We start from the raw sequence: 20214 nt of genomic DNA, 5'->3' as shown, positions 1-20214 counted from the left end.
GAGGCGCACAGGGGGGAGACAGAGCGAGAGAAAGAGGCATGGGGGGGAGACAGAGCAAGTGAGAGGCACGGGAGACATAGTGAGGGAGAGAGGCACGGGGGGAGACAGAGCGAGCAAGAGACGCATGGGGAGAGAGGCAGAGCAAGCAGGAGAAGCGCGGGGGAGAGGCAGAGCGAGCAAGAGAGGCGCAGGGGGAGAGACAGAGAGAGCAAGAGAGGGGCGGAAGGAGAGAGACAGCAAGAGAGGTGTGGAGGAGAGAGAGTGAGAGAGGTGCGGGGGAGACAGAGAGAGCGAGAGAGGCATGCAGGGGGGAGACAGAGCGAGCGAGAGAGGCGTGGGGGGAGAGACAGAGAGAGCAAGAGAGGCGTGGGGTGGGAGACAGAAAGAGCGAGAGAGGAGCGCAGTGGGGAGATAGAGTGAGCAAGAGAGGCATGGGGCGAGGAGACAGAGTGAGTGAGAGACGTTGGGGGGAGACAGAGCGAGCAAGAGAGGCATGGGGAGAGAGGCATAGCGAGTGAGAGATGCGCGGGGGGAGTGGCAGAGAGAGCGAGAGAGGTGCAGGGGGGGAGAGAGAGAGCAAGAGAGGCGCGGGGCGGGGGGGGGGAGACAGTGCAAGCAAGAGAGCTGTGGGAGGACCAGCCAAACGAATTCTCCCAACTAAACCCCAAAAAGAAGTAAACTACCTTTCAGCTAGTTTTATATATTACACCTTTCTTTCCACAATTTCCTTCCCCCTTTTCACAAATTTCAGTCATGTGCACCATATTTCCTACCATACTATCTGGAGTTGACTAATTGTTGTTTCAGTGTTATTGGTGTTGTGCAAATCACATTCACTTTAATTCCTTGCCTTTCCAAGATTCTCAGGGTTTGCCATGTAAATCTATCTATATTTTATATCACTGGTATTTTAAGTACAGTCAAACCCTTAATGAATCTACCTCTATTCCAGTTCTTTGAGACAGGCCATTCATACCCATTTCTCCTAATTTTTCTGCTTTCTCTCTATGTATTCATATATATGTAATAATGTATGCACTATAATACTTAAAATCAAATAACAGAAAAGGTTATTTGTTTTTGTGTTAATTTTTATTTTTATTTGTTTTATGTTATAATCCACCCAGAGACGTCAGTTTGGGGCAATGTACAAATATAATAAAAATATATTTAAAAAACAGAATAAGCACTTAAAATGTGGAAAATCAAATAATGCCTCAACAGTTAAACAGACAGTGGTGAGGGGGAAGGAACCCCTTTAATGTGCAGGAAGAAGCCATTGAAGAATGGTGGTGTTACAAGAGTCTTCTTATATTTGAAAATAAGTGACATAAAATATAGAAAGTGGTGGACATTTACGTTTAAGATATGAATAATACAATCTGATTAGTAGTTCTGTGTTGCAATTAAAGAAAACAGCACAGTGACCTTGGCGGGGGGGATTCTCTGTTTACTCTTGGAAACTTTAATGAGGTTCCCACCTGCTATGAGGTGTAATGTCATTACAAGCAATAATGACTGTCGGTTATGGACCTGTGAATGGAGAATGGGACACTTACCACTGCCACAGCCGGAGGCGGGAGGGTTTATTGCAAGGGTTGCCTTCAAGCCTGAGAAAGCCGACGAGGAATTTTGAAAGATCTTTCCTCCGCCCCATACCATATTGAACATAAAAGCCCCTTCAGTTGTGCCTGAAGCTTCACTGCATTTCAGAAATGCCTTGTTGTGTCATGCTGGGTGTATAGAGACCTAGAGCTGCCTCACACTTTGTACAGCAAATGTGCTTTGGGCATGTCTTCCATGGATATTTACCCTGTAAAGTGTAAGGCGGTTGTTAGCCACAGTCCTTTTTGCCAGCGTGGCAGAATGAAGAGTCTCAATGTGATGACCTTCATTGGTGGTCTGTGAAGTATAAAAGAAACTGATGACTGTTTCCCTAAAGAGCTCGTTATTAGACTTGAAGTTTGCTGGCGGATAGCCAGTTTGCTGTCTACCTCTGTAGCTGTATTGCAGTCTTCTAGCACAGTCCTGCAATTAATTGGATCAGAGAGAAATCATTTTTTTGACAAACTAAAGATTATCAATAGTGAAGTAAATAATTACAACAGGCTGACATTTTGTAACAAATAGAATGATCTGAGATTTGTTTCCAATTTCAAATTAAACTTTGAAGTCCCCCTCCTGTAATTCTTTCTCTTACACTTGCTCCTACAGCCTATACCCAATTAGAAGACAATTTCATTGGTCTTCCTTCTGTCCAAACCATATTGGTTTCTACCATCTGCCAATGGCACTGCAGTACAGGAAAGCATATCAGCCAATCCTTTTGTTCATGTTCAAGGACATTGCTTCATGTCATAGCAGAAAATTTCTTGGTTATATATAATTATACATCCTAATACATTCACAAAAATATACCTTTCTTCATAGCTGTTTCTGTGTAGGTTATTTAGAATTTTTTATTCAGGTGTATAAAACCTGTGCATCACCAAATCAAACTTGCCTCAAGTTTGATTTGAGGCCATGTACTATAGCCTGCCAATGATTCCTAATCTCCCTGTTTTGACATTCCCAGACAGGCAGAAAAAACAGGTTTATCATGCCTCTAGTGGGCTGGATTTATCTTTGCGGGCAATGAGTTAGCAGGCCCCATCTTAACCGTCCCCCACAAAGAACAAAATAATATATTGAGACTGTTCTCATGAACAGCCAAGCCCAAGCCCAGCCATTGCACCAAACCTAGTGCTGAAGGCTGAAGCCTAGCTCTTAGTGGAGGTAAAGGGTAAAAATGCACCCTTAACCCAGCTGCCGGGATCATGTTTCAGCACAGGCTACTCACAGCTTGTACTGAAACAGGGATGGGGGCCTAGAGCACCTGCGTCCTCGGGGAATCCCCCAGTGCACCACACTCAGAGCGCAGTGCACTGTGGGATACCTGGAGGCTGGGATAACAAGTTCTGGCCTCAGATCAGTCCACAGTGCTGCACGCTGCATGGAGCAGTCCAGATTGTGTGGGAGCATGCTCCATGCTTCCACAGCAGAGGATGATCATCTGGGGGGAAGGCAAGGTTTGCAAAGCCTCTCCGCACTGCCTGCCCGCCCTCCCGGTAGGACGTATAAGTGGCCCCATTAAATTATTATGATTTGGAATATGGGCTTTGGAATATGCTCCCTACTGAAATAAGAGCAACTTCTCTGTCTGTTTTAAGGAAGCCTCTCAAGACTCACCAGTTCTCGCAGACTTTTAATTAGAATTACTTTTAATAATTTGTTTTAATAACAGTTTAATGTGATTGTTTTTATTGTGTTTCGTGGATTTTAATCAGAGATTTTGTATATTGTTTTAAACTTTGTACATCGCCTAGAGATTTACATATCAGGCAGTACAAAACTATGATAAATAAATAAATAATAATAAATTTATCCAAGGTTGTGAGCACAACAAAGTTCACCACCCACTCTTTCCCACTGCAGACTGCAAAAGCCAGTCCTGAAAGGGTTGAGGATCACTGGGGATGGTAAGTTCATGGCGAAGGTGTCTGCAAGTGAGAGAGGGGGATTGGGCAGAGTCATCTTCCACGGATGGAACTCCCCTGACCCTGAGGAAAACTTTTCAGGAGACCTCAGTGAGTTGTACTGGGGAAAAGGCTCTCTCATTGCCCCGCCCATTTGATCTGCCCAATTTTGTAGCACTTGCACAACTTTGGATGTAACTCATAGTAGTAATAATAATAATAGTGAATACATTACTGTGCTTAAAGTTCAAACTGAGCCTTCCTGCTGCAGCACATAAAATCTGTCATATAAAATATGTCGTATTATATGATACCTGAATGTGAATGTGGATCAATTGATGAATACACAGCAGGCTCATGCTGCATCCAGCCCCAGGTCCACCCCTCACTCAGCGACTTTGACTATAGAGACCTAGCCGGAAGGGACTGAAGCCAGAAGGATGACAACCCCAGTGTAAAGACATCCCTAAAAGCTTACTAGAAGAGACAGGGACTATCCAGAGGTGAGAAGCAGGCTGCTTCCTAGATTGTTCATAATAAATAGATTGTAAACCACCCAGAGACTTAAGTGTTGGGGGTATACAAATGTTTTAAATAAATAAAATAAAAAATATGGCACACTGGAACACTAAGGCCAACTGCCCTGTGAGGAGAACAGGAGGAGAGTGAAGGAGCAAGTCAACAACTGCAGCCTGCTTCAGCTGATTTGTTTAAAGGGGACGTTCACTGTGTCTATTGTATCTCATCACTATTGTAAGTCACTTGGGGGTGGATCTCACTCGAAAGGGGGATAGATATCCAGGAGATAAATACTGGAATGTATTGGTGTCCCCCCCCTTTCGTTCTATTGAATTATAAAAGATGCCAGTCAGGAAATGTTAAACTGGAAAAGGACTGGGAGCTTCCTAAGAGAAAAGTAGGTTGATTTCACCGATTATGGAAATAAGAGAGATGATCTGCTCAATAGTTTGTGTGGGGGGTGGGGGGTGGGGGGGGTGATGATAGTAGTAGTAGTAGTAGTAGTAGTAGTAGTAGTAGTAGTGTGGGAAGGTTGCATTTCACACATGCCAAATAAGCATTAATTGGTCTGTGAGTGATCTGAGTTTTTTAGGGTAGACTCCTCTGTACCTCAGCACATCATGGGGCATACAAGCATGTGAAAGATGTGAGGCAGTTTAACATTATTAATTGCTAGCTAGCTGATTAGATTTACACTGAATTGTCAGTTCTTACAGCCCCAAATAATCATTCCTCACAAAATAAAATTTACTATGCCATTAAATTTATCCGTAGCAGGTTTTCCAAACTGAAATCTCCTAACAACTATAAAATTTTATTGCAGGTTTAATTTACTTCTCCCTCAAGTCAGGAAATGTCTCAAAGACTTATGTTGGTGCTCATTGGTATTATTCCTTAAATATACATAAACATGTTTAATCTATTTATTTCAGTTTTCTGGGCCTCTGAGATTAGGGTTATTATTATTACATTTGCTTCCAGACGTTGCTTCCAGACGTTGCTCCTAGGAGTGATGATGGTGAGAAGACTGTCTCTGATTTAGAAAATGTCTCCTTAAATTTACTTATATTTGCAGAACTACTGACCTACACTTGCTATATGTAAGCATAGTCATATACGCCATCATCCATGCTGATCTTGCAAACCTATGTAGCCTAGCAGTAGTTGGTATGAAGATTGCTTTCTTGTCCCTCCTTAATGTGTGGTTTCATGGTATTGTTGTGGAAGTGCACTAGAGTCCCAGATTCTTAAGCAAATAGTATTCACTAGCATAGTCTTCTGCTCAAAGTTTAAAGAATTGTGAAGAGTGGCAACCCAATATGGAGACTTGCCACCAAAACATGTTGCAACACGCAGAAATTGAAATGTGGTTGTTTCTTAATCATCCGCCACCCAAAGGGATGCCCACCATGTTTTCGATAAATTCTCCACATGCTCACCACAGTTCCCAATGTTGTCAAGTCTGTATGAAGACACTTTATGGTATCTGCTTTCTCACAATATTTTCATGTCAAATTGTCTTCTATAGTCTCACCAAATTCCCTGATAGTCTGTACACTGTGAAGCAAAACACAAATTTGATAAAATAAGTGAAACTATTCATTGCAGCCATGAGGGGGGAAAAATCGGAAGGATTCTACTTCTGATACTGGTTTAGAACAAGCCAGGATCTGTCCTGATGTCCTAACTTATTCTAAGAACAGTTGTTATTCCTTAGAATAAGTCATTCTAACTTAGTCTAAGGATTCTAAAGCTTATTCTAAGGACAATCCTTTCTTCCCTATATGCAGTGGAGAGGAACGAATGCATATGTCTGAGGCTGGGGATGTTGTGTGAAACAAGAATTCAGTCCTGGCTCTGTGTGACATCTGAACGAAACCATTTTGCTAGGATGGTCATCTTTGCACTGTTGACACATTGCTGGACAAAATGTTTAGAATATGGATACTAATCCCCTGTGAAACTAGCAGTAGAAGTTATGGGAACAGGCATACCTGTCATTTACCTCCTGCCTATTTTATGTTGTGGTGAAATCAGTTCATCTCAGCTCCATCTTCCTTGAGTCTCCATCAGCTGAGACATGACAATGAAGGCTCAGAAGGGATTAAAAATGTCTTTTCCAGCCAAGTCAAAGATGCAGAACAAGGGTGAGGTTTAAAGAAGCTGAGTTTGCGCACAGTACTCAGAGCTCTTGAATACTCCTATACATGCGGAAGTTCAACCTACATGGAGCTTTCTATGTGCCATCAGCCTGCATTTGGCCACTTCTAGAATGAGTAGCTACAGGTGGTAGTAAAAAGTTAAGTCCCTGGAACTAGAAAAAAAATGCTTTCTTTTGCTCACATAATGATGTGCTTTCTTATTTGTACAAGCTCATCAGAGTATCAGATTACCTTTAAGACATAGTATATTTAATACATTTAAGCATTAAAGAGACAGAATGTCAGCTAGGTGAAATTATCCTAGGGTTTTAACACTTCCTATAACATTTAATGCTAATAACATCCAGAATTCTATACTATGATACATTAGTGTACATCCTGCTTACCGCATTGCTGCTGAAACAATGAGTGCTCATAATTATATCCAAGGCTAGGAGTTCCTTTGCCATTTGAAAATGAAAAGTTGCAGATGATTTTATAGAAATTAGGGATGTGCATTTCATTTCGGATACAAAACGTTTTGTGCACAAAACAGGCCGTTTCGGCTGTTTTGTAGACAAAACAAAACATCCCTGTTTCGGAAACAAAACGTTTTGTTGTTTCGGCTGTTTTGGAAATCCATTTTGCAATCGCAAAAAGTCTTTCGCCTTCAGTCTCCATTTTGAGTTTTGACATCTGTTTGAATTTCCAGCCCTTCCAGCCCACAGACTGGCCAGCGAAAGCATGGGCTGATCTGCTGGCAATTGCCTCTTTATTCCTTTTAAGCAAATTTAAGGGTAAATTTTACCCTCATTGGCTAGTGGGGCAGTGTGCATTTACCCTCATTGCCCAGTGGGGCAGTGTGCATTTCATTGTTGTTGTTTCACACTGTTGTGTGTAGATCAATTGCATTTTGGGCGGGGGGGGGGGATGTGTATGTGCACGACCTTTGGAAATCTGCCTGGTTTTTTGCAAAGCTCTGCTGTTGTTGGTGTGTGATGTTGATGTTATTTGGGGTGGATTTGGGGCAGAAAGGGGGCTTTGGGGGCAGAAGAGTGGTTCAGGTGGTAGTGCCCCAATGGGTGCCTGCTGCCACCCAGATTCCAAAGGAATTGGGAAAAGGGCTGATTTTTAAAGAATTTCTGAAGTTGACATGTCATAGGGGCAGATTCGGGGCAGAAAGGGGGCCTGAGGGGCAAAACAGTGGGTTGGGTGGCAGTGCCCCAAGGGGTGCCTGCCACTTGCCCTATTCCAAAGGAATTCTGGCAGCTTCCTTGCCCCCACTGGGCACTACCACCCACCCTACTCTGCTCTGGGCCACCCCTTTCCCTCCAACATGAAGCTATACTTTTGCTTAAACCTCCATTCTTCCCTATGGGAAAAATCCTATACTTCAAAAATTCACCAAAAATCATCCCTTTGCCCAATTCCTCTGAAATTTGGGTAGTAGTTTCCACCCATTGGGCACTACCACCCCCACCCACTAGTTTTTCCCCGGGGCCATTTTTCAAAATCGAAAATGTTTCCAATTTGGATTTTGCAATTTTGAACAAAGAACAAAATTGGGCTGTTTTGGATGAACAAAGAACAAAATGGGGGTGTTTTCAGATTCAGGCCAAAAAAACAACAACAGAGAAAAAACCAAAACGCACAATCCTAATAGAAATTAAGTTTTATATCTTCTCCCTTGATAAACCATTTTGATTGGGTTATTATAATCTACTGTAGTATGTATTATCTCTCTATATTGAACTGTTACTTCCTAATCCCCTTCATTGTCTTCTTAAAAACAACAACACCTGGATTGTTTTTCTTCTTTCATATGAAAATAGAGGGAAATGTAACATTCACTAATAATAAAGTTGAATGATCTGCTATGAAATTGATGGTTTACTGTCATTGAGGGATCAGCTATGAATCCACTGTGTTAATTTCTGCTCACACAGCTGAAATCCAAGGAAACTGTGATCTGTGTGCTGATACCAGCTGAGATTCAACTGGCTAGTGCATGAGACACCCCTGGACATGGATGAACAATGCGGGGACCTGAAGTGGTGCTGGCTAGTATGACTCTGTAAATTGTGAAGCTTGGATTGCTGGGAAGGATAGCATGAAGGCAAAAGTGTCGCCTCTTTTTTTTGACCATTTCCAGCAAGGGCAGAAGTATCTTTTCACTCAGAACTCTAAGGTGTTCCAAGAGGATGAGTTGTTAGTGACAGAAAATGCTGAGGCACTTCTGCACTGACTGAAACCTCTGACTTGCTTTGCCTAATGGTAGGGTTATGCCTGTATACACACACTCATATTCCCGTATACACACATTCAATAACGGGTAGCATCCAGAGTGGTGGTTGTACAATAATATGCCCAACCCTCTCTGCTTGCAAGCACTGCCATTGCTTCCTGCAGAAGGTGCCCTACACCTGGTTTCTGGGAAATTCCCCTCCCCGCTGCAGCTACCCAGTTCCCATCCCATGTGATTGCCAAGACCCTCAGGAGAAGATTTCCATGGAGATGCAGTGAGGATGAAGAAGAAGGAAAATTACTTTAAAGTAGGATGCTGCCTACTGTAGCAGTCGCCAGCAGGAGAGGTAGAAATTAATAGCAAAGAAGAAGAAAGAACTAAAGCAACAATTGGGGTGATTCTCATGATCAAAATGTGATTGCCAAGACCCTTAGGAGAAGATTTCCATGGAGATGCAGTGAGGATGAAGAAGAAGGAAAATTACTTTACAGTAGGATGCTGCCTACTGTAGCAGTCACCAGCAGGAGAGGTAGAAATTAATAGCAAAGAAGAAGAAAGAACTAAAGCAACAATTGGGGTGATTCTCATGATCAAAATCAGGGTAGGAGGAAAATCCAGCTTTAAGTCCTGTGTGCACTTCCAAGCAATGGATGTGTGCTGGCAAACATCGAGGTGCGAGGAGAGGGAGATAATTATCTGCTAGCCTCAGTCTGGGTAGGATGGCACAGAGTGTGCTTTCCCTCCACCCTAGCTACAGTGCTGGGTATATGACACACGAACATTTCCTGGAGTGTGTATGGGGCTTGAAGCTTGTCTGGGTGCTCCTCCTGCCATGATTTTGATTGTGAGAACCAGCCCAGTGTGTAGCAAGCAAGGTCCCCCAGGCTTGGGAAAGCAGGTACACCAATCTGAACCACCAGATGTAAGCCTGATTTGTGTTTAGCCAAACACGTACTTTGTAGCTTGGAGGAAGCACGAAACTTCTTCAACTCACTGAATGTCTTGTTTATATCACAGAATGGTATAATCCTTTACTGGGCAGAGAGGTTATTGTTTTGCTCACCTGTTTCTGCATGAGATTCTGTAAATGTCAAAACTGGTGTAGATAAGATCAAAATAAGCCAAAAGATGTCAAGGATGTGGTTTCCTGGAGGTGTTCCTATCTTGCTGTGAACACAATCATCTTTTAAAGTGCATTACTAATCTGATTGCTGTAGCTGAGATGCTAAATTGAAACATAAAATCAGTGAAGGTTTTTGGAGTGGGAAATTAATTAGAAAATTATCAGTCACAATGAATGAAGTACAAGTTGCTGAATTATGTTTGTTATCAAAGCCTAAAAGCATTTAAGTGGAAAAGATAAAATTAAATGAAGGCAGAATCCCAGTGAAAATCATGTTAGCAAAAAAGATAAGTGCTAATAGATTTCTTTAGTTCAAATCATGGCTTTTAAAGAACTATACGAATGCAGAATTTTGGTTTAAATAAATAGCAACTTTAAAAAAATGATGTCCATGTAGCATTGTCAACTGACCATTAAAAAATCTAGGGTTTTTGGCTTTCTGACCACTTAGAAAAACAAGAGATAAATTTACTTTCTTCCTCTTCCACAGCTGATCCCTCCCCACTCTTAAACTGTATATAGGTGAATAGACCACTTTTTGTGCTGGGATTCATTTCCAAACTCACAAAAGAACTCTGAATTCTATCCTGGACCCACCAAAAACCATTGAGTTTCATTCCCAAGCTCACACAAAACAATTATGATCTCCACCAGACCCATCTAAAACCACTGGACTCTGCAACATCCCTTAGCAATGGGCTCTGACCCCTGAATCCACTCCCATACCTGTTCTGCCCACTTGCCAGGATTCATAATTCACCGCCCCCCCCCATACCAGAATTCCTTATTTCAGAATTTAGCAACCCTCATGATCTGAGGTTGAGAGCTAGGCTAGTCAGCAACCTCGAATTGTGTGGTGTTTCCCGAGTGACAGAAAGGAATCAAGAATTTTTAACACTAGTCTACAACTAGAAAGCAGTATGGTGCTTCTGGACTGCCAGATATATTGCACTGTGAACAAAGCAGAACTTCTTCCAAGTTCACTTCAAGCTCTGGCCTCCTAGCTGACCAAGGGATGCTGGATTGGACAAGAACACTTCAAGCCTGTTTTTAGATATGACTGCCCAAGGTCAAAGCCTTGAAAAGTACAGAGGCCTATGGTGATTATAACACCTTGACCACAGAATTAATTACTTCTCTTTTATTGAAACCTAGCTCCTTAGCATTTTTTTCACACAGTAAAGTGTGTCCATAAATGACCTTTATCTAATTCTGATATGTCAAAGTCTGCAGGCATTTTTGTTAAGGCTATATGTTTGCAGAAGTGTTCAAGAAATGCAGACCTTGGGATATGTACCTCCAAGCAATGGCATTCCTAGGTAATTTTGGTACCTGGACAGCCCCTGCCTTGAGGATCCCCTGCATTTCAGGATCCCTCCTGAAACACCACCCAGTGTTCGTCCCCCTGATGCCTTGCTGCATTGAAACACCAAAATTTACCTTAATTCTAGCCGCCAAAGTACACTGCTGGGGGGGTGGAGGTGAGCCGATCAGGCCTCCCCCCGCCCTGTGGTGGCAGTGGGCAGAGTGGCCACTGGGCCAGATAGACAGGCCCAGGGGTTGCTCTGCCCGCCCTGCACATTGGTGGCTAAAATTAAAGTGAATGTTGGTGGTTCCGTGTGGTGGGGCAGCAGCAAAACAGGCATGGTGTGGTTGCCTGAGCCCCCCCTGGACCCTTGGAGGCTCCCCCCAGGGGGGCCCCTAAAGTCCAGGGGTAAGAACACCTCTGCCTCCAAGGGCACAGAATTTGCCATGTGAACTCTTGATTATCATGTGGTGACATACTTGGTGACTGATGAGTCTGAAATGATTTGTGTGAGCTTGAAAAACTGTATGGAACACTTATAAAATTTATATATATACAGAGAGAGAGAGAGAGAGAGAGATCTGGAGGGAAGATAAAGGGAGATACAATTTTAATATTTGCCTATGGAACTAAGGCCAGTCTTGGTCAGACTTGTTTACACTTAAGACTTCAGGGGACTATTGAGTGACATATATGGGATACAATGAGATACAACTGCATGACACACAAAATGGTTGTCACATTGCAACCCAGAGAACATTTTACTGCTTTTAGATGCACCAATAAAGCAAGAGATGAAGAAGCTGTGGCCATTCCTACCTACTCATTCCTTCCTTAGTCCTTTCTCACAGACTTTCCCTATAGTAGTACAACTGGATGGGGCAAGCTGGTTCACCCTACCTGGTTGAAGGGAAAACTGGTCAAACGTACCTTCCTCTGCAGATCATGACTGCAAAGTTGCTGGGAGTGTGGACAGAGCTCCCAGACGATGTGTGCTGTGAGCCTGCAGCATGTAGTTCCGGAGGCTGGGACGATGTGTCTCAGCCTCCAGAGATCCCACAATGCTCCATGTGACACGTGCAATGCATCGGGGGATTTTCCCCAGGAGACAGGTGTGCAGGGTGCCCATCTCTTTGTCCTTTGGGACTAAACATAGCCCCAGCGGACACCAATCCTGGAGCCTGGGTTAAGGGCTCAGTTGAGCCCTTAACCTTGGCTAAGAGCCAGGATACAAAGCAGGGCTAGGAAGTGCAGGTCCTCCCTAGTCTGGGTTAAGATGTGCGTGAGAATAGCCTCAGGGTCTGCTTTTCAGCTACACTATTCTAGTTGGAGGAACAGGGGATTAGATAAAGGGACTAGAGGATCAACAGTTAGGAGCAGTGGTTATCATATCTTCATGTATTACAAAATTGAATATTCTTGGAGTTGCTCGCTGACAATCCTACACACAAATGGTTAAAGTATAATTATAGAAACAAATGAAGTCTTGAGGAGAGTGCATCTTTTCACACATATGCATGCATTTACATGTGTGCATGTACACTTACCCTAGAAGGGGTTGTTAGATTGAAGTGGAAGCATACAACATGAAAGCTTAATATATGTTTTTGGCTATTGGGTTATCTTCTTTTAATGTATAGCAGTTGTCAGACAGAGAAGCTGTTCACATGGGCCGCCCTACACAGGCTTGGGGCAGCCCTATTTGGGTAGGGCTGGTTGTGTGAAGCATGGGGATTGAGGCCGATCCTGGTGCTGCCTCATCAGGTAGCCTGGGAAGATAACTCAACCTTTTACCTGGATTAAAGGGCAGAAGCACACCCTTTTATCCAGCTATGGGGTTGTGTGTTTGCTCAGGCTGCATGCAGCCCGAGCAGACACAGAGCTGGGCACCTAGAGCACCTGACTCATGTGGGAATCCCTCAATGCATTGTGCTCATCATGCATTGTGGGATATCTGGAGGCCAGGATCCACCCTAGCCCAGCAGTAAGTCGTGTGAACAACCTTAGATACTTGTATATCCTGAACATTTCAGGTTTAAAGAAGTTGATAATTTTATAATATATCACATCTAACACCACCCCCCATTTCAAGTATTTGCAGAAGGAAATTTATTATAAGCCTCTTTATTCAAACTCTAGCCTACCAAAGGCACAGGTAATCTGACAAGCATGTTATCTTTCTTGTCAGAAGCAGCAACACAGAAACCAATTCCCATCAATAGGGAGCAAGGAGAGAAATGGCCAAGAAACAAAATAATTTCCCCCCATTTTTTCTTAATTGTGTATATGGGAGACGTGTCCCCCACCCCTTCACCATTTAATTTGTTTGCAGTCTAAGTACAAGTTAGTAACCTGGAATTTTCTTGTTCCATCTGTCAAGCTGAAGTATGAGCAGGGCCCTGAACTTTTGCCTGATCTGAATAACCTTTCTTTTTGTGAGACAAAGCACTGTTGGCAGCTAAGTGGCAATTCCTTATTTATTGAATGGCTTGGCTCATAACCAGCCATTCCTTATTGAGTTTCCTGTTAGCAAACACAGCATGAGAGCCCAGTTTCTGAAAGTGCAGACATTAACATACTCTCTGATTGAGCTGGAAAATATGCAAAATAATTTCTGACCACAAATTTCTAACAGCTATTTTAAACTACTTTTTGTAATCATTGATGTACATCTGCACAGGTGGGAAGGGAGAGGAAGGAAGTTGATCAGGCTTGATTTATCCAACCACTGTAGAACTAGAAAAGAAATCCACCATCAGTTACTTTTCCCGCACATTTTTGGTGATGAAATGGACTTGTGAATGCATCCAAACACTGAAAGACGGCCACATCATATGCTTTGGAAAGTGTTGGCCAGAGCACTTTTTTCTTAGTATTTTTCTTTTTAAAAATCATAAATGAATGCAAAAGAAGACAGGTATTTTATATCTTTAATGTATGTGAGAAAAATTGAATTTCAAGTGGTGCACCTTTTGTCTTCCATGTGTAACAACTAGTATCACTTGAAATTCTCACTTTAATACAGCTATTAAAAATGCTCGGATCCTTTTGCCTTCTGTATCTCTTCATCCTGTTCTTTCTTGGAGGGAATATTCAGGGGAAGCAAAACTCACTAGTGCCAGAGCTCCCCACAATGGTTGCTGCCTGCCTGTTGCATTTCCGTCTCCAGAAAACCCCATTAGAGAAATGTCCTTTCAGAAATTATTTGACTTTTGCCCCCTCTCTGAAAAGTTGCTGGGATGTGTCCCTGTTTTGCATCTTCCAAATTTGAGCTGAAACATCTCCAAAAAACTTTTGGTTTTGTCCTAATTTCACTGTATTTGAATTGTTATCAGAAACCGAATACAAACCATTGTTTTTAAGTTCAGAAGATTTTATTTATTTTTAATCTACTTCTTCTTTGAATAAAAACAGCAACTTTCTTAAGTTAGCCCAAGTGAGATCTTACCCTGTAAAGAGCACACGTTCAACATCTCTGTGGGGCTCCACAAACCTGAGACACAGGCACAGTATGAGGGCTTCAGAGCTTCTCTCACCAGCTCCAAGCCCCACCCATTCATGGAAGGTCCTCCAAGGGCCTACATGCTTTCCCAGCATGTTTTATGCTGCCAGTAGACTGGGAAAGCCTCAAGATATCAGCAGCTGCCTTCGCATTGACCAAAAAGAAGCAGGAGGTGACTACAGACCTGACAAATTTGTTCCAGCTTCAGGGTCATAGCATTTGGTTTGCAGGCTACTACAAGGTCAATTTACAGCAGCTGCTGTAAGTCCAGCTTTCTGTGGTGGCCATGTTGGTGAGGGTGTGTTGAGTGTCAGTGCCTGGGTAGAAGCAGTGCAATGGTTCTCCCAACTGAAGGATCAGGATAAGAAGGCTCTGCTCTCCTCCACCCTTGGCAAAACAGCTAGGTATAAAAGCTGGGTAGGCCTGCTGGGAGCAACCTGGGCTGGAGGGGAAAGTGTGGGTTCCAATTCATCCATCCATCCATCCATCCATCCATCCATTCATTCATTGGATTATCATGAAAATCTGGGTAACCCACCTCCTATTCTGATTGTAATGTTCATGAAAGCAGACAAATGTGTTCTATTGTAAAACCAAGATCTCATTCTTCAAATGGAAGCTATCATGTCACTTATTAAAAAGTCTGCTTTTTGAAAAACCCTTTAGTGAGTGAATCACTGCTCTAAACGAGGCAGTATGCCTACTTGGTACAGCTTTTGAGCAGTCATTTCAACTTTAGTGATTGCTTTGGATAGGATGCCACATAGACATTACTCCTTGTGCCAGATTACTCCGTCTTCTTTACCTTCCCAGTGTGAAGGAGGCAACACTCCCTCAAACTCTGTCCTCTCTGGTGGGAAGTAAAGCTCCTACTTCACACCAAAAGGGCAACTAGGTAATCACATACAATGTTTCCTAGGTGGGCAACTGCTGCTTCCCTAGAATAAATGGGATGTGTGTTGCTAAACATCTGCATAAGCTCCTCCCACACTGCTTCTGTTGTTCCAGCAGTTAATCTTCCTACTCACCTTGTGCTTCATCTCCAGAAGTAGCCAAAACTTCCCCTCTATGTCTGGCTTGGGGGGAAAGGAAGATTGCTTCCAGTGGCTTATCTCTGTTCCATTTGTGGGTTTCTAACAAGTGAAAGCCACAAATCCATTTTCATTGTAAAATTCTTCAGAATAACTAAAGTTCTTCAGAATCTTCATGACATGTATTCTTTTAATTTACACACTCTGTGTAGCTGGCTTGGTGTGCCTTCAGACTTTCCCTTCCTCTCTAACCAGACAGCTGCGCATCCTGAATGGGTGATTTATTCCATTGATCTCTAGTAAACCAGACTGTGAAAATTATACTACATTTGATGTACCAGACTTTGCCCATTGGGAGTGAACAACAACAAAATATACAAGGCAGACTGGAAACTGTAGAAACCCATGGAACAATAAATCATAGAAAGTACACAACTTAAAAAGCTCTTATTTCATTGCATTAACTGAATGTGCCAAATGATTAAAAAGTTCATGTTGCTTTTAAATACTTACTCATGGTTTGCTCATTTCCACAAGTTAATTAATTAGTGGTATGATACACAGACCTCTGAGAACTGGAATGGGCAATACTTCTTTACATGATGAGGACAAGGTTTATACTTCCTGTGAGTGAATATATACCTTATAAATATATACATTCGCCAATGTGGATACCCAGTGATTTCAGAGAAGGCAAGTGTACTTGGTAGGGAGGGAGGTGTATACTTGTCCCCCACTGCATACAGGATTGCCAATTTCAAGAAACTGTTGTTCAGTCCAACCATATGATAGCTGTTGTATTAACATGTGGATTTGAATGTATTCCAGGGGAGCTGAGCATGGAACAGGGGGAGTGACCCAACAGTCCATCTGAGATAGGTAAGGAAGTGGCAACTTGCTGGGTCAAAGTGAGGCAGAGGCAAGTCATGTAGACAGGCAGGGTCAGAATCTAAATTCCAAGAGCCATTAAAACTGGGTAAACAAATATGTTGAGCTGTTGAGTCAAAATCCACTACAAACACATCCACTGATGGATGTTTAGTGAGGCAATACCAGCTTAGGAGAGAAAGAAAGGCAGGAGACCCTTTCACGGCTTGGTAGAATACTCAAAAGCCGAGCCATCAGCCAAACAAGAAATGAAGGCAAGCACAAGGTCTACAGCCCAGAGAGGTGAATATATATTTTCCCCATCCACACTTGCATTTTTCACAGAAGTTACCCCTAAATTCAAAAAGTAGTTTGCTGATCCAGCACGAGGGCACATCAGCCAATTCACTCACACCAATCTGCCTCCAGTTTTCCTTTTTAACAAGTTTCAGAAACAAATTGCTAAACTCTGCCTGTCTCACTGTACCAGCGTGTGGAACAGGTAGCATTTCTGAGAATGCTACCTTGGGGGTCCTGGACTTCAATACACTACCTATCAGCCTAAATTTGTCTTCCAGGACCTCCCGACTACATTTCTCCACATCGTTAGTGTCAACGTGCACCACGACAGCTGTCTCCTCCCCAGCACTGCCTAGGAGCCTGTCTAGATGCTGTGTGATGTCCGCAACCTTCACACCAGGCAGGCAAATCACCGTGCGGTCAACACGTGGGTCACAAACCCATCTCTCTATACTTCTAATGATTGAATCACTCACTACAACGTGCACCACGACAGCTGTCTCCTCCCCAGCACTGCCTAGGAGCCTGTCTAGACGTTGTGTGATGTCCACAACCTTCGCACCAGGCAGGCAAGTCACCGTGCGGTCAACACGCGGGTCACAAACCCATCTCTCTATACCTCTAATGATCGAATCACCCACTACAAGGAGGCCCCCACCCCCCAGAGGAGTATCCCCCGTGCGAGAGGATATGGGCTCATCATCCACGGAAGGCGTCCCTTCTAAAGGAGCATTTCCCTCTTCCTCAGACTGATGTCCTCCTTGCCCAAGACCTTCATTCTCCTTGACAGCAGAGGAGCTACCAGCCCTGAAGTGGGATGCCTCTATCACATCCCTGAAGGTCTCGTTCACATGTCTCTCTGTCTCTCTGAGCTTCTCCAGATCTGCCACCTTGGTCTCAAGGGAACAGATTTGTTCCCTGAGGGCCAGGAGCTCCTTGCACCGAGCACACACCCATGAATTCTGCCCATGGGGCAAATAGTCATACATGTGTTATTCTGTGCAATACACTGGGAAGTGCCCCTTCCCCTGCTGACTTTCTATCTTCATACTGTCTTGTTGGCTGTTGACAGTATTTAGAGATAGTTTATTGTAAGTAGTTTATTATCAGTTTATTAGAAGGATAGGTCTCAGCTGTAATGGTCAGCTATTTAACTGTCCAAACAGCCTTTCCCAAGAATATGAGGGATACGAGGGAGGGATATGTACTTACGTTCTCTTCTCCACCAGGCTCCTTGTGATCCAAACTCCCCCGCACACTTCCCGCTAAACTCCTGCAAAACTCCTATGTCCTGTTTGCTATCCCTGTTCACTATGCTCTGTTGGCTATGCTCTCAGGCCTTCACCTATTTTGTAGAGTAGGCTTCCAACTGACACACAGGATGTGAGTCAAAGGAAAGGAATGTGGGGCCTCTCCTAGCCCTAGCTGACTCCACCCCCTCCAAGCAGGCACTAAGTAAACACTGGAATTTGGAACCCTATCAACTCCTGGCCGTGGGAAATACTGGGAAATCCTAACCCTAACCCTAACCCTAACCACACCCACACTCAGAGAGAGAGAGAGAGAGAGAGAGAGTAAGACCTACCCCTTAAAGAGAAACAGCCCCTGCAAATCTCCCCTCTTTCTGTTAGTTTGTTTGAAGGAGGAAAGGCTAGATGTTTAGAAAAGCTTGCTCACCTTCTCAGCTATGTCTGCTCTTCAGTTTGTTTTGAGTTCTCACGGACAGCCTCAGCATGTCTTCAGTTTGTTTTATTTGATCCTCACTTGTGATGCTGAGGGGAATAAATTTGAACTTTTAAAAAAAAATGTTAAATGTATATACCGCCTTTCATTAAAACAATCACACGGAGGTTCATATAGAAAAAATTAAAACAAGACTATAAAAATCACACAACAGATCTAATTATTTTTTTAAAATACGTACATAAAAATAACCATACAATATACAAAGAAGCAACAATGGAGACAGTCACATAAAATCCTGAGTAAAAAGCCTGTTTTCACCTGTTTTCTAAAAGCTATGATGGAGACTGAGGAGCAAATAGCCACTGGGAGAGCATTCCAAAGTCTGGGGGCAGCAACAGAGAACGCCCTGTCCTGCGTGCGTGACAACCGAGCTTTCTTCATTGTCGGCACCCGAAGCAGAGCCCGCTCAGATGACCTCATCAAGTGGGCAACAACCCTTGAGAGGGGGAGTACCTCAGGTATCCCGGGCCCAATCCGTTAAGGGCTTTAAAGGTCAAAACCAGCACCTTGAATTCATGTAGATGTTAAACAGCATGGGAGACAAAACTGAACCCTGCAGGACCCCACAGGTCAATGGCCATGTGGCCCCACAGGCCAATAGCCATGGAGCCAAGCAGTAGTACCCCAGCACCACCTTCTGGACCTTCCCCCTAAGAAAGGACCAGAGCCACTCCAACACCATACCTCCGATTTCCGTACTCGAGAGGCAGTCCAGAAGGATACCATGGTCGATGGTATCAAACACCACCGGGAGGTCCAGCAGAACCAAAAGGGATACACTCCCCCTGTCTAGTTCCCAGTGTAGGTCATCCACTAGAGTGACCAGCACAGTTTCAGTCCCATATCTGGGGCAGAAGTCAGATTGAAAAGGGTCCAGATAATCCGTATCATCCAAGACCCTCTGCAGCTGGGATGCCACCACATGCTCTATCACCTTGCCCAAAAACGGCAGGTTGGACACAGGTCTATAGTTGTCCGGGTTGGAGGGATCAAGGGAGGGCTTTTTTAACAATGGTCTTACCATCGCCTCCTTGAGGCACGATGGTATCCTGCCCTCCCTTAATGAGGCATTAATAATCACCTCCAACCATCTGCTTGTCCCCTCCCTGGCAGCTTTTATTAGCCATGAAGGGCAAGGGTAAAGAGCATACAATGTTGCCCGCACACTGCCCAGGATCTTGTCTACATCCTCAGTCTGCACCACCTGAAAATAATCCAACACAATAGGACCAGATGGTACCAGACGCACATCTGTCGGAACTGCCAAAATTCTGGAGTCCATATCAGCACGGATGCAAGCGACTTGATCTGCAAAGTGACATGCAAGCTGATCACAATGGGCTGTAGAGGATTCCTCCTCCAGTACCTGGCAGGGATATGTACAGCAATGTCTTTGCCACATGAAACAGCTCCACTGATCTTCACTGAGCAGATGCATTGGAGGTGGAGAAAAAACATTTCTTCACCACCCCAACCCCCACCACGGATTAGTGCCTAAAATGGGCTCTAGCCTGTGTTTGGCCGGATTCGTCACAACTCTTCCTCCAGCATCGTTCTAGCCGTTGCCTGAGTTGTTTCATCACCCTAAGCTCTGAACAAACCAAGGAGCAAAGCGGGCCCCACCAAGCCAGAGAGGGCCTTTAGGAGCAACCGTGTCAACAGCCCAGGCTATCTCTCCATTCCAGAGATTCACCAGGGCCTTGACAGGTTCACCAGCTCTGGACACTGGAAACTCCCTGAGGGCTAGCTGGAATCCAAGCGGATACATAAGCCTCCAGGGGTGGACCATTCTAATCGGTCCACCACCCCTTCAGAAGGCAGACGTAGCAGTCAAACTAAACCCCACCAGATGATGATCTGTCCATGACAAGGGAGTTACCTCAAATTTCCCCATCTCCAGATAATTTATTTCCCCGTCA

The 20214-nt window shown here is 43.8% G+C and overlaps 1 long non-coding RNA gene across 1 annotated transcript; it reads right to left on the bottom strand.

The window, feature by feature from the left end:
* Positions 1 to 1733: 1733 nt before the first annotated feature.
* On the bottom strand, positions 1734 to 18322 carry LOC128326033 (uncharacterized). The gene is made up of 3 exons (XR_008307813.1): positions 18227 to 18322; positions 5474 to 5591; positions 1734 to 2028 (listed from the first exon to the last, which is right to left on the bottom strand). It is a non-coding gene; the product is annotated as an uncharacterized LOC128326033 (long non-coding RNA).
* Positions 18323 to 20214: the final 1892 nt, after the last annotated feature.

Source organism: Hemicordylus capensis, chromosome 1 (genome assembly GCF_027244095.1).
Source record: "Hemicordylus capensis ecotype Gifberg chromosome 1, rHemCap1.1.pri, whole genome shotgun sequence".
NCBI lineage: Eukaryota > Metazoa > Chordata > Lepidosauria > Squamata > Cordylidae > Hemicordylus > Hemicordylus capensis.
Note: the sequence above shows the minus strand (reverse complement) of the source record. Positions and strands in the feature narration are given on the sequence as shown.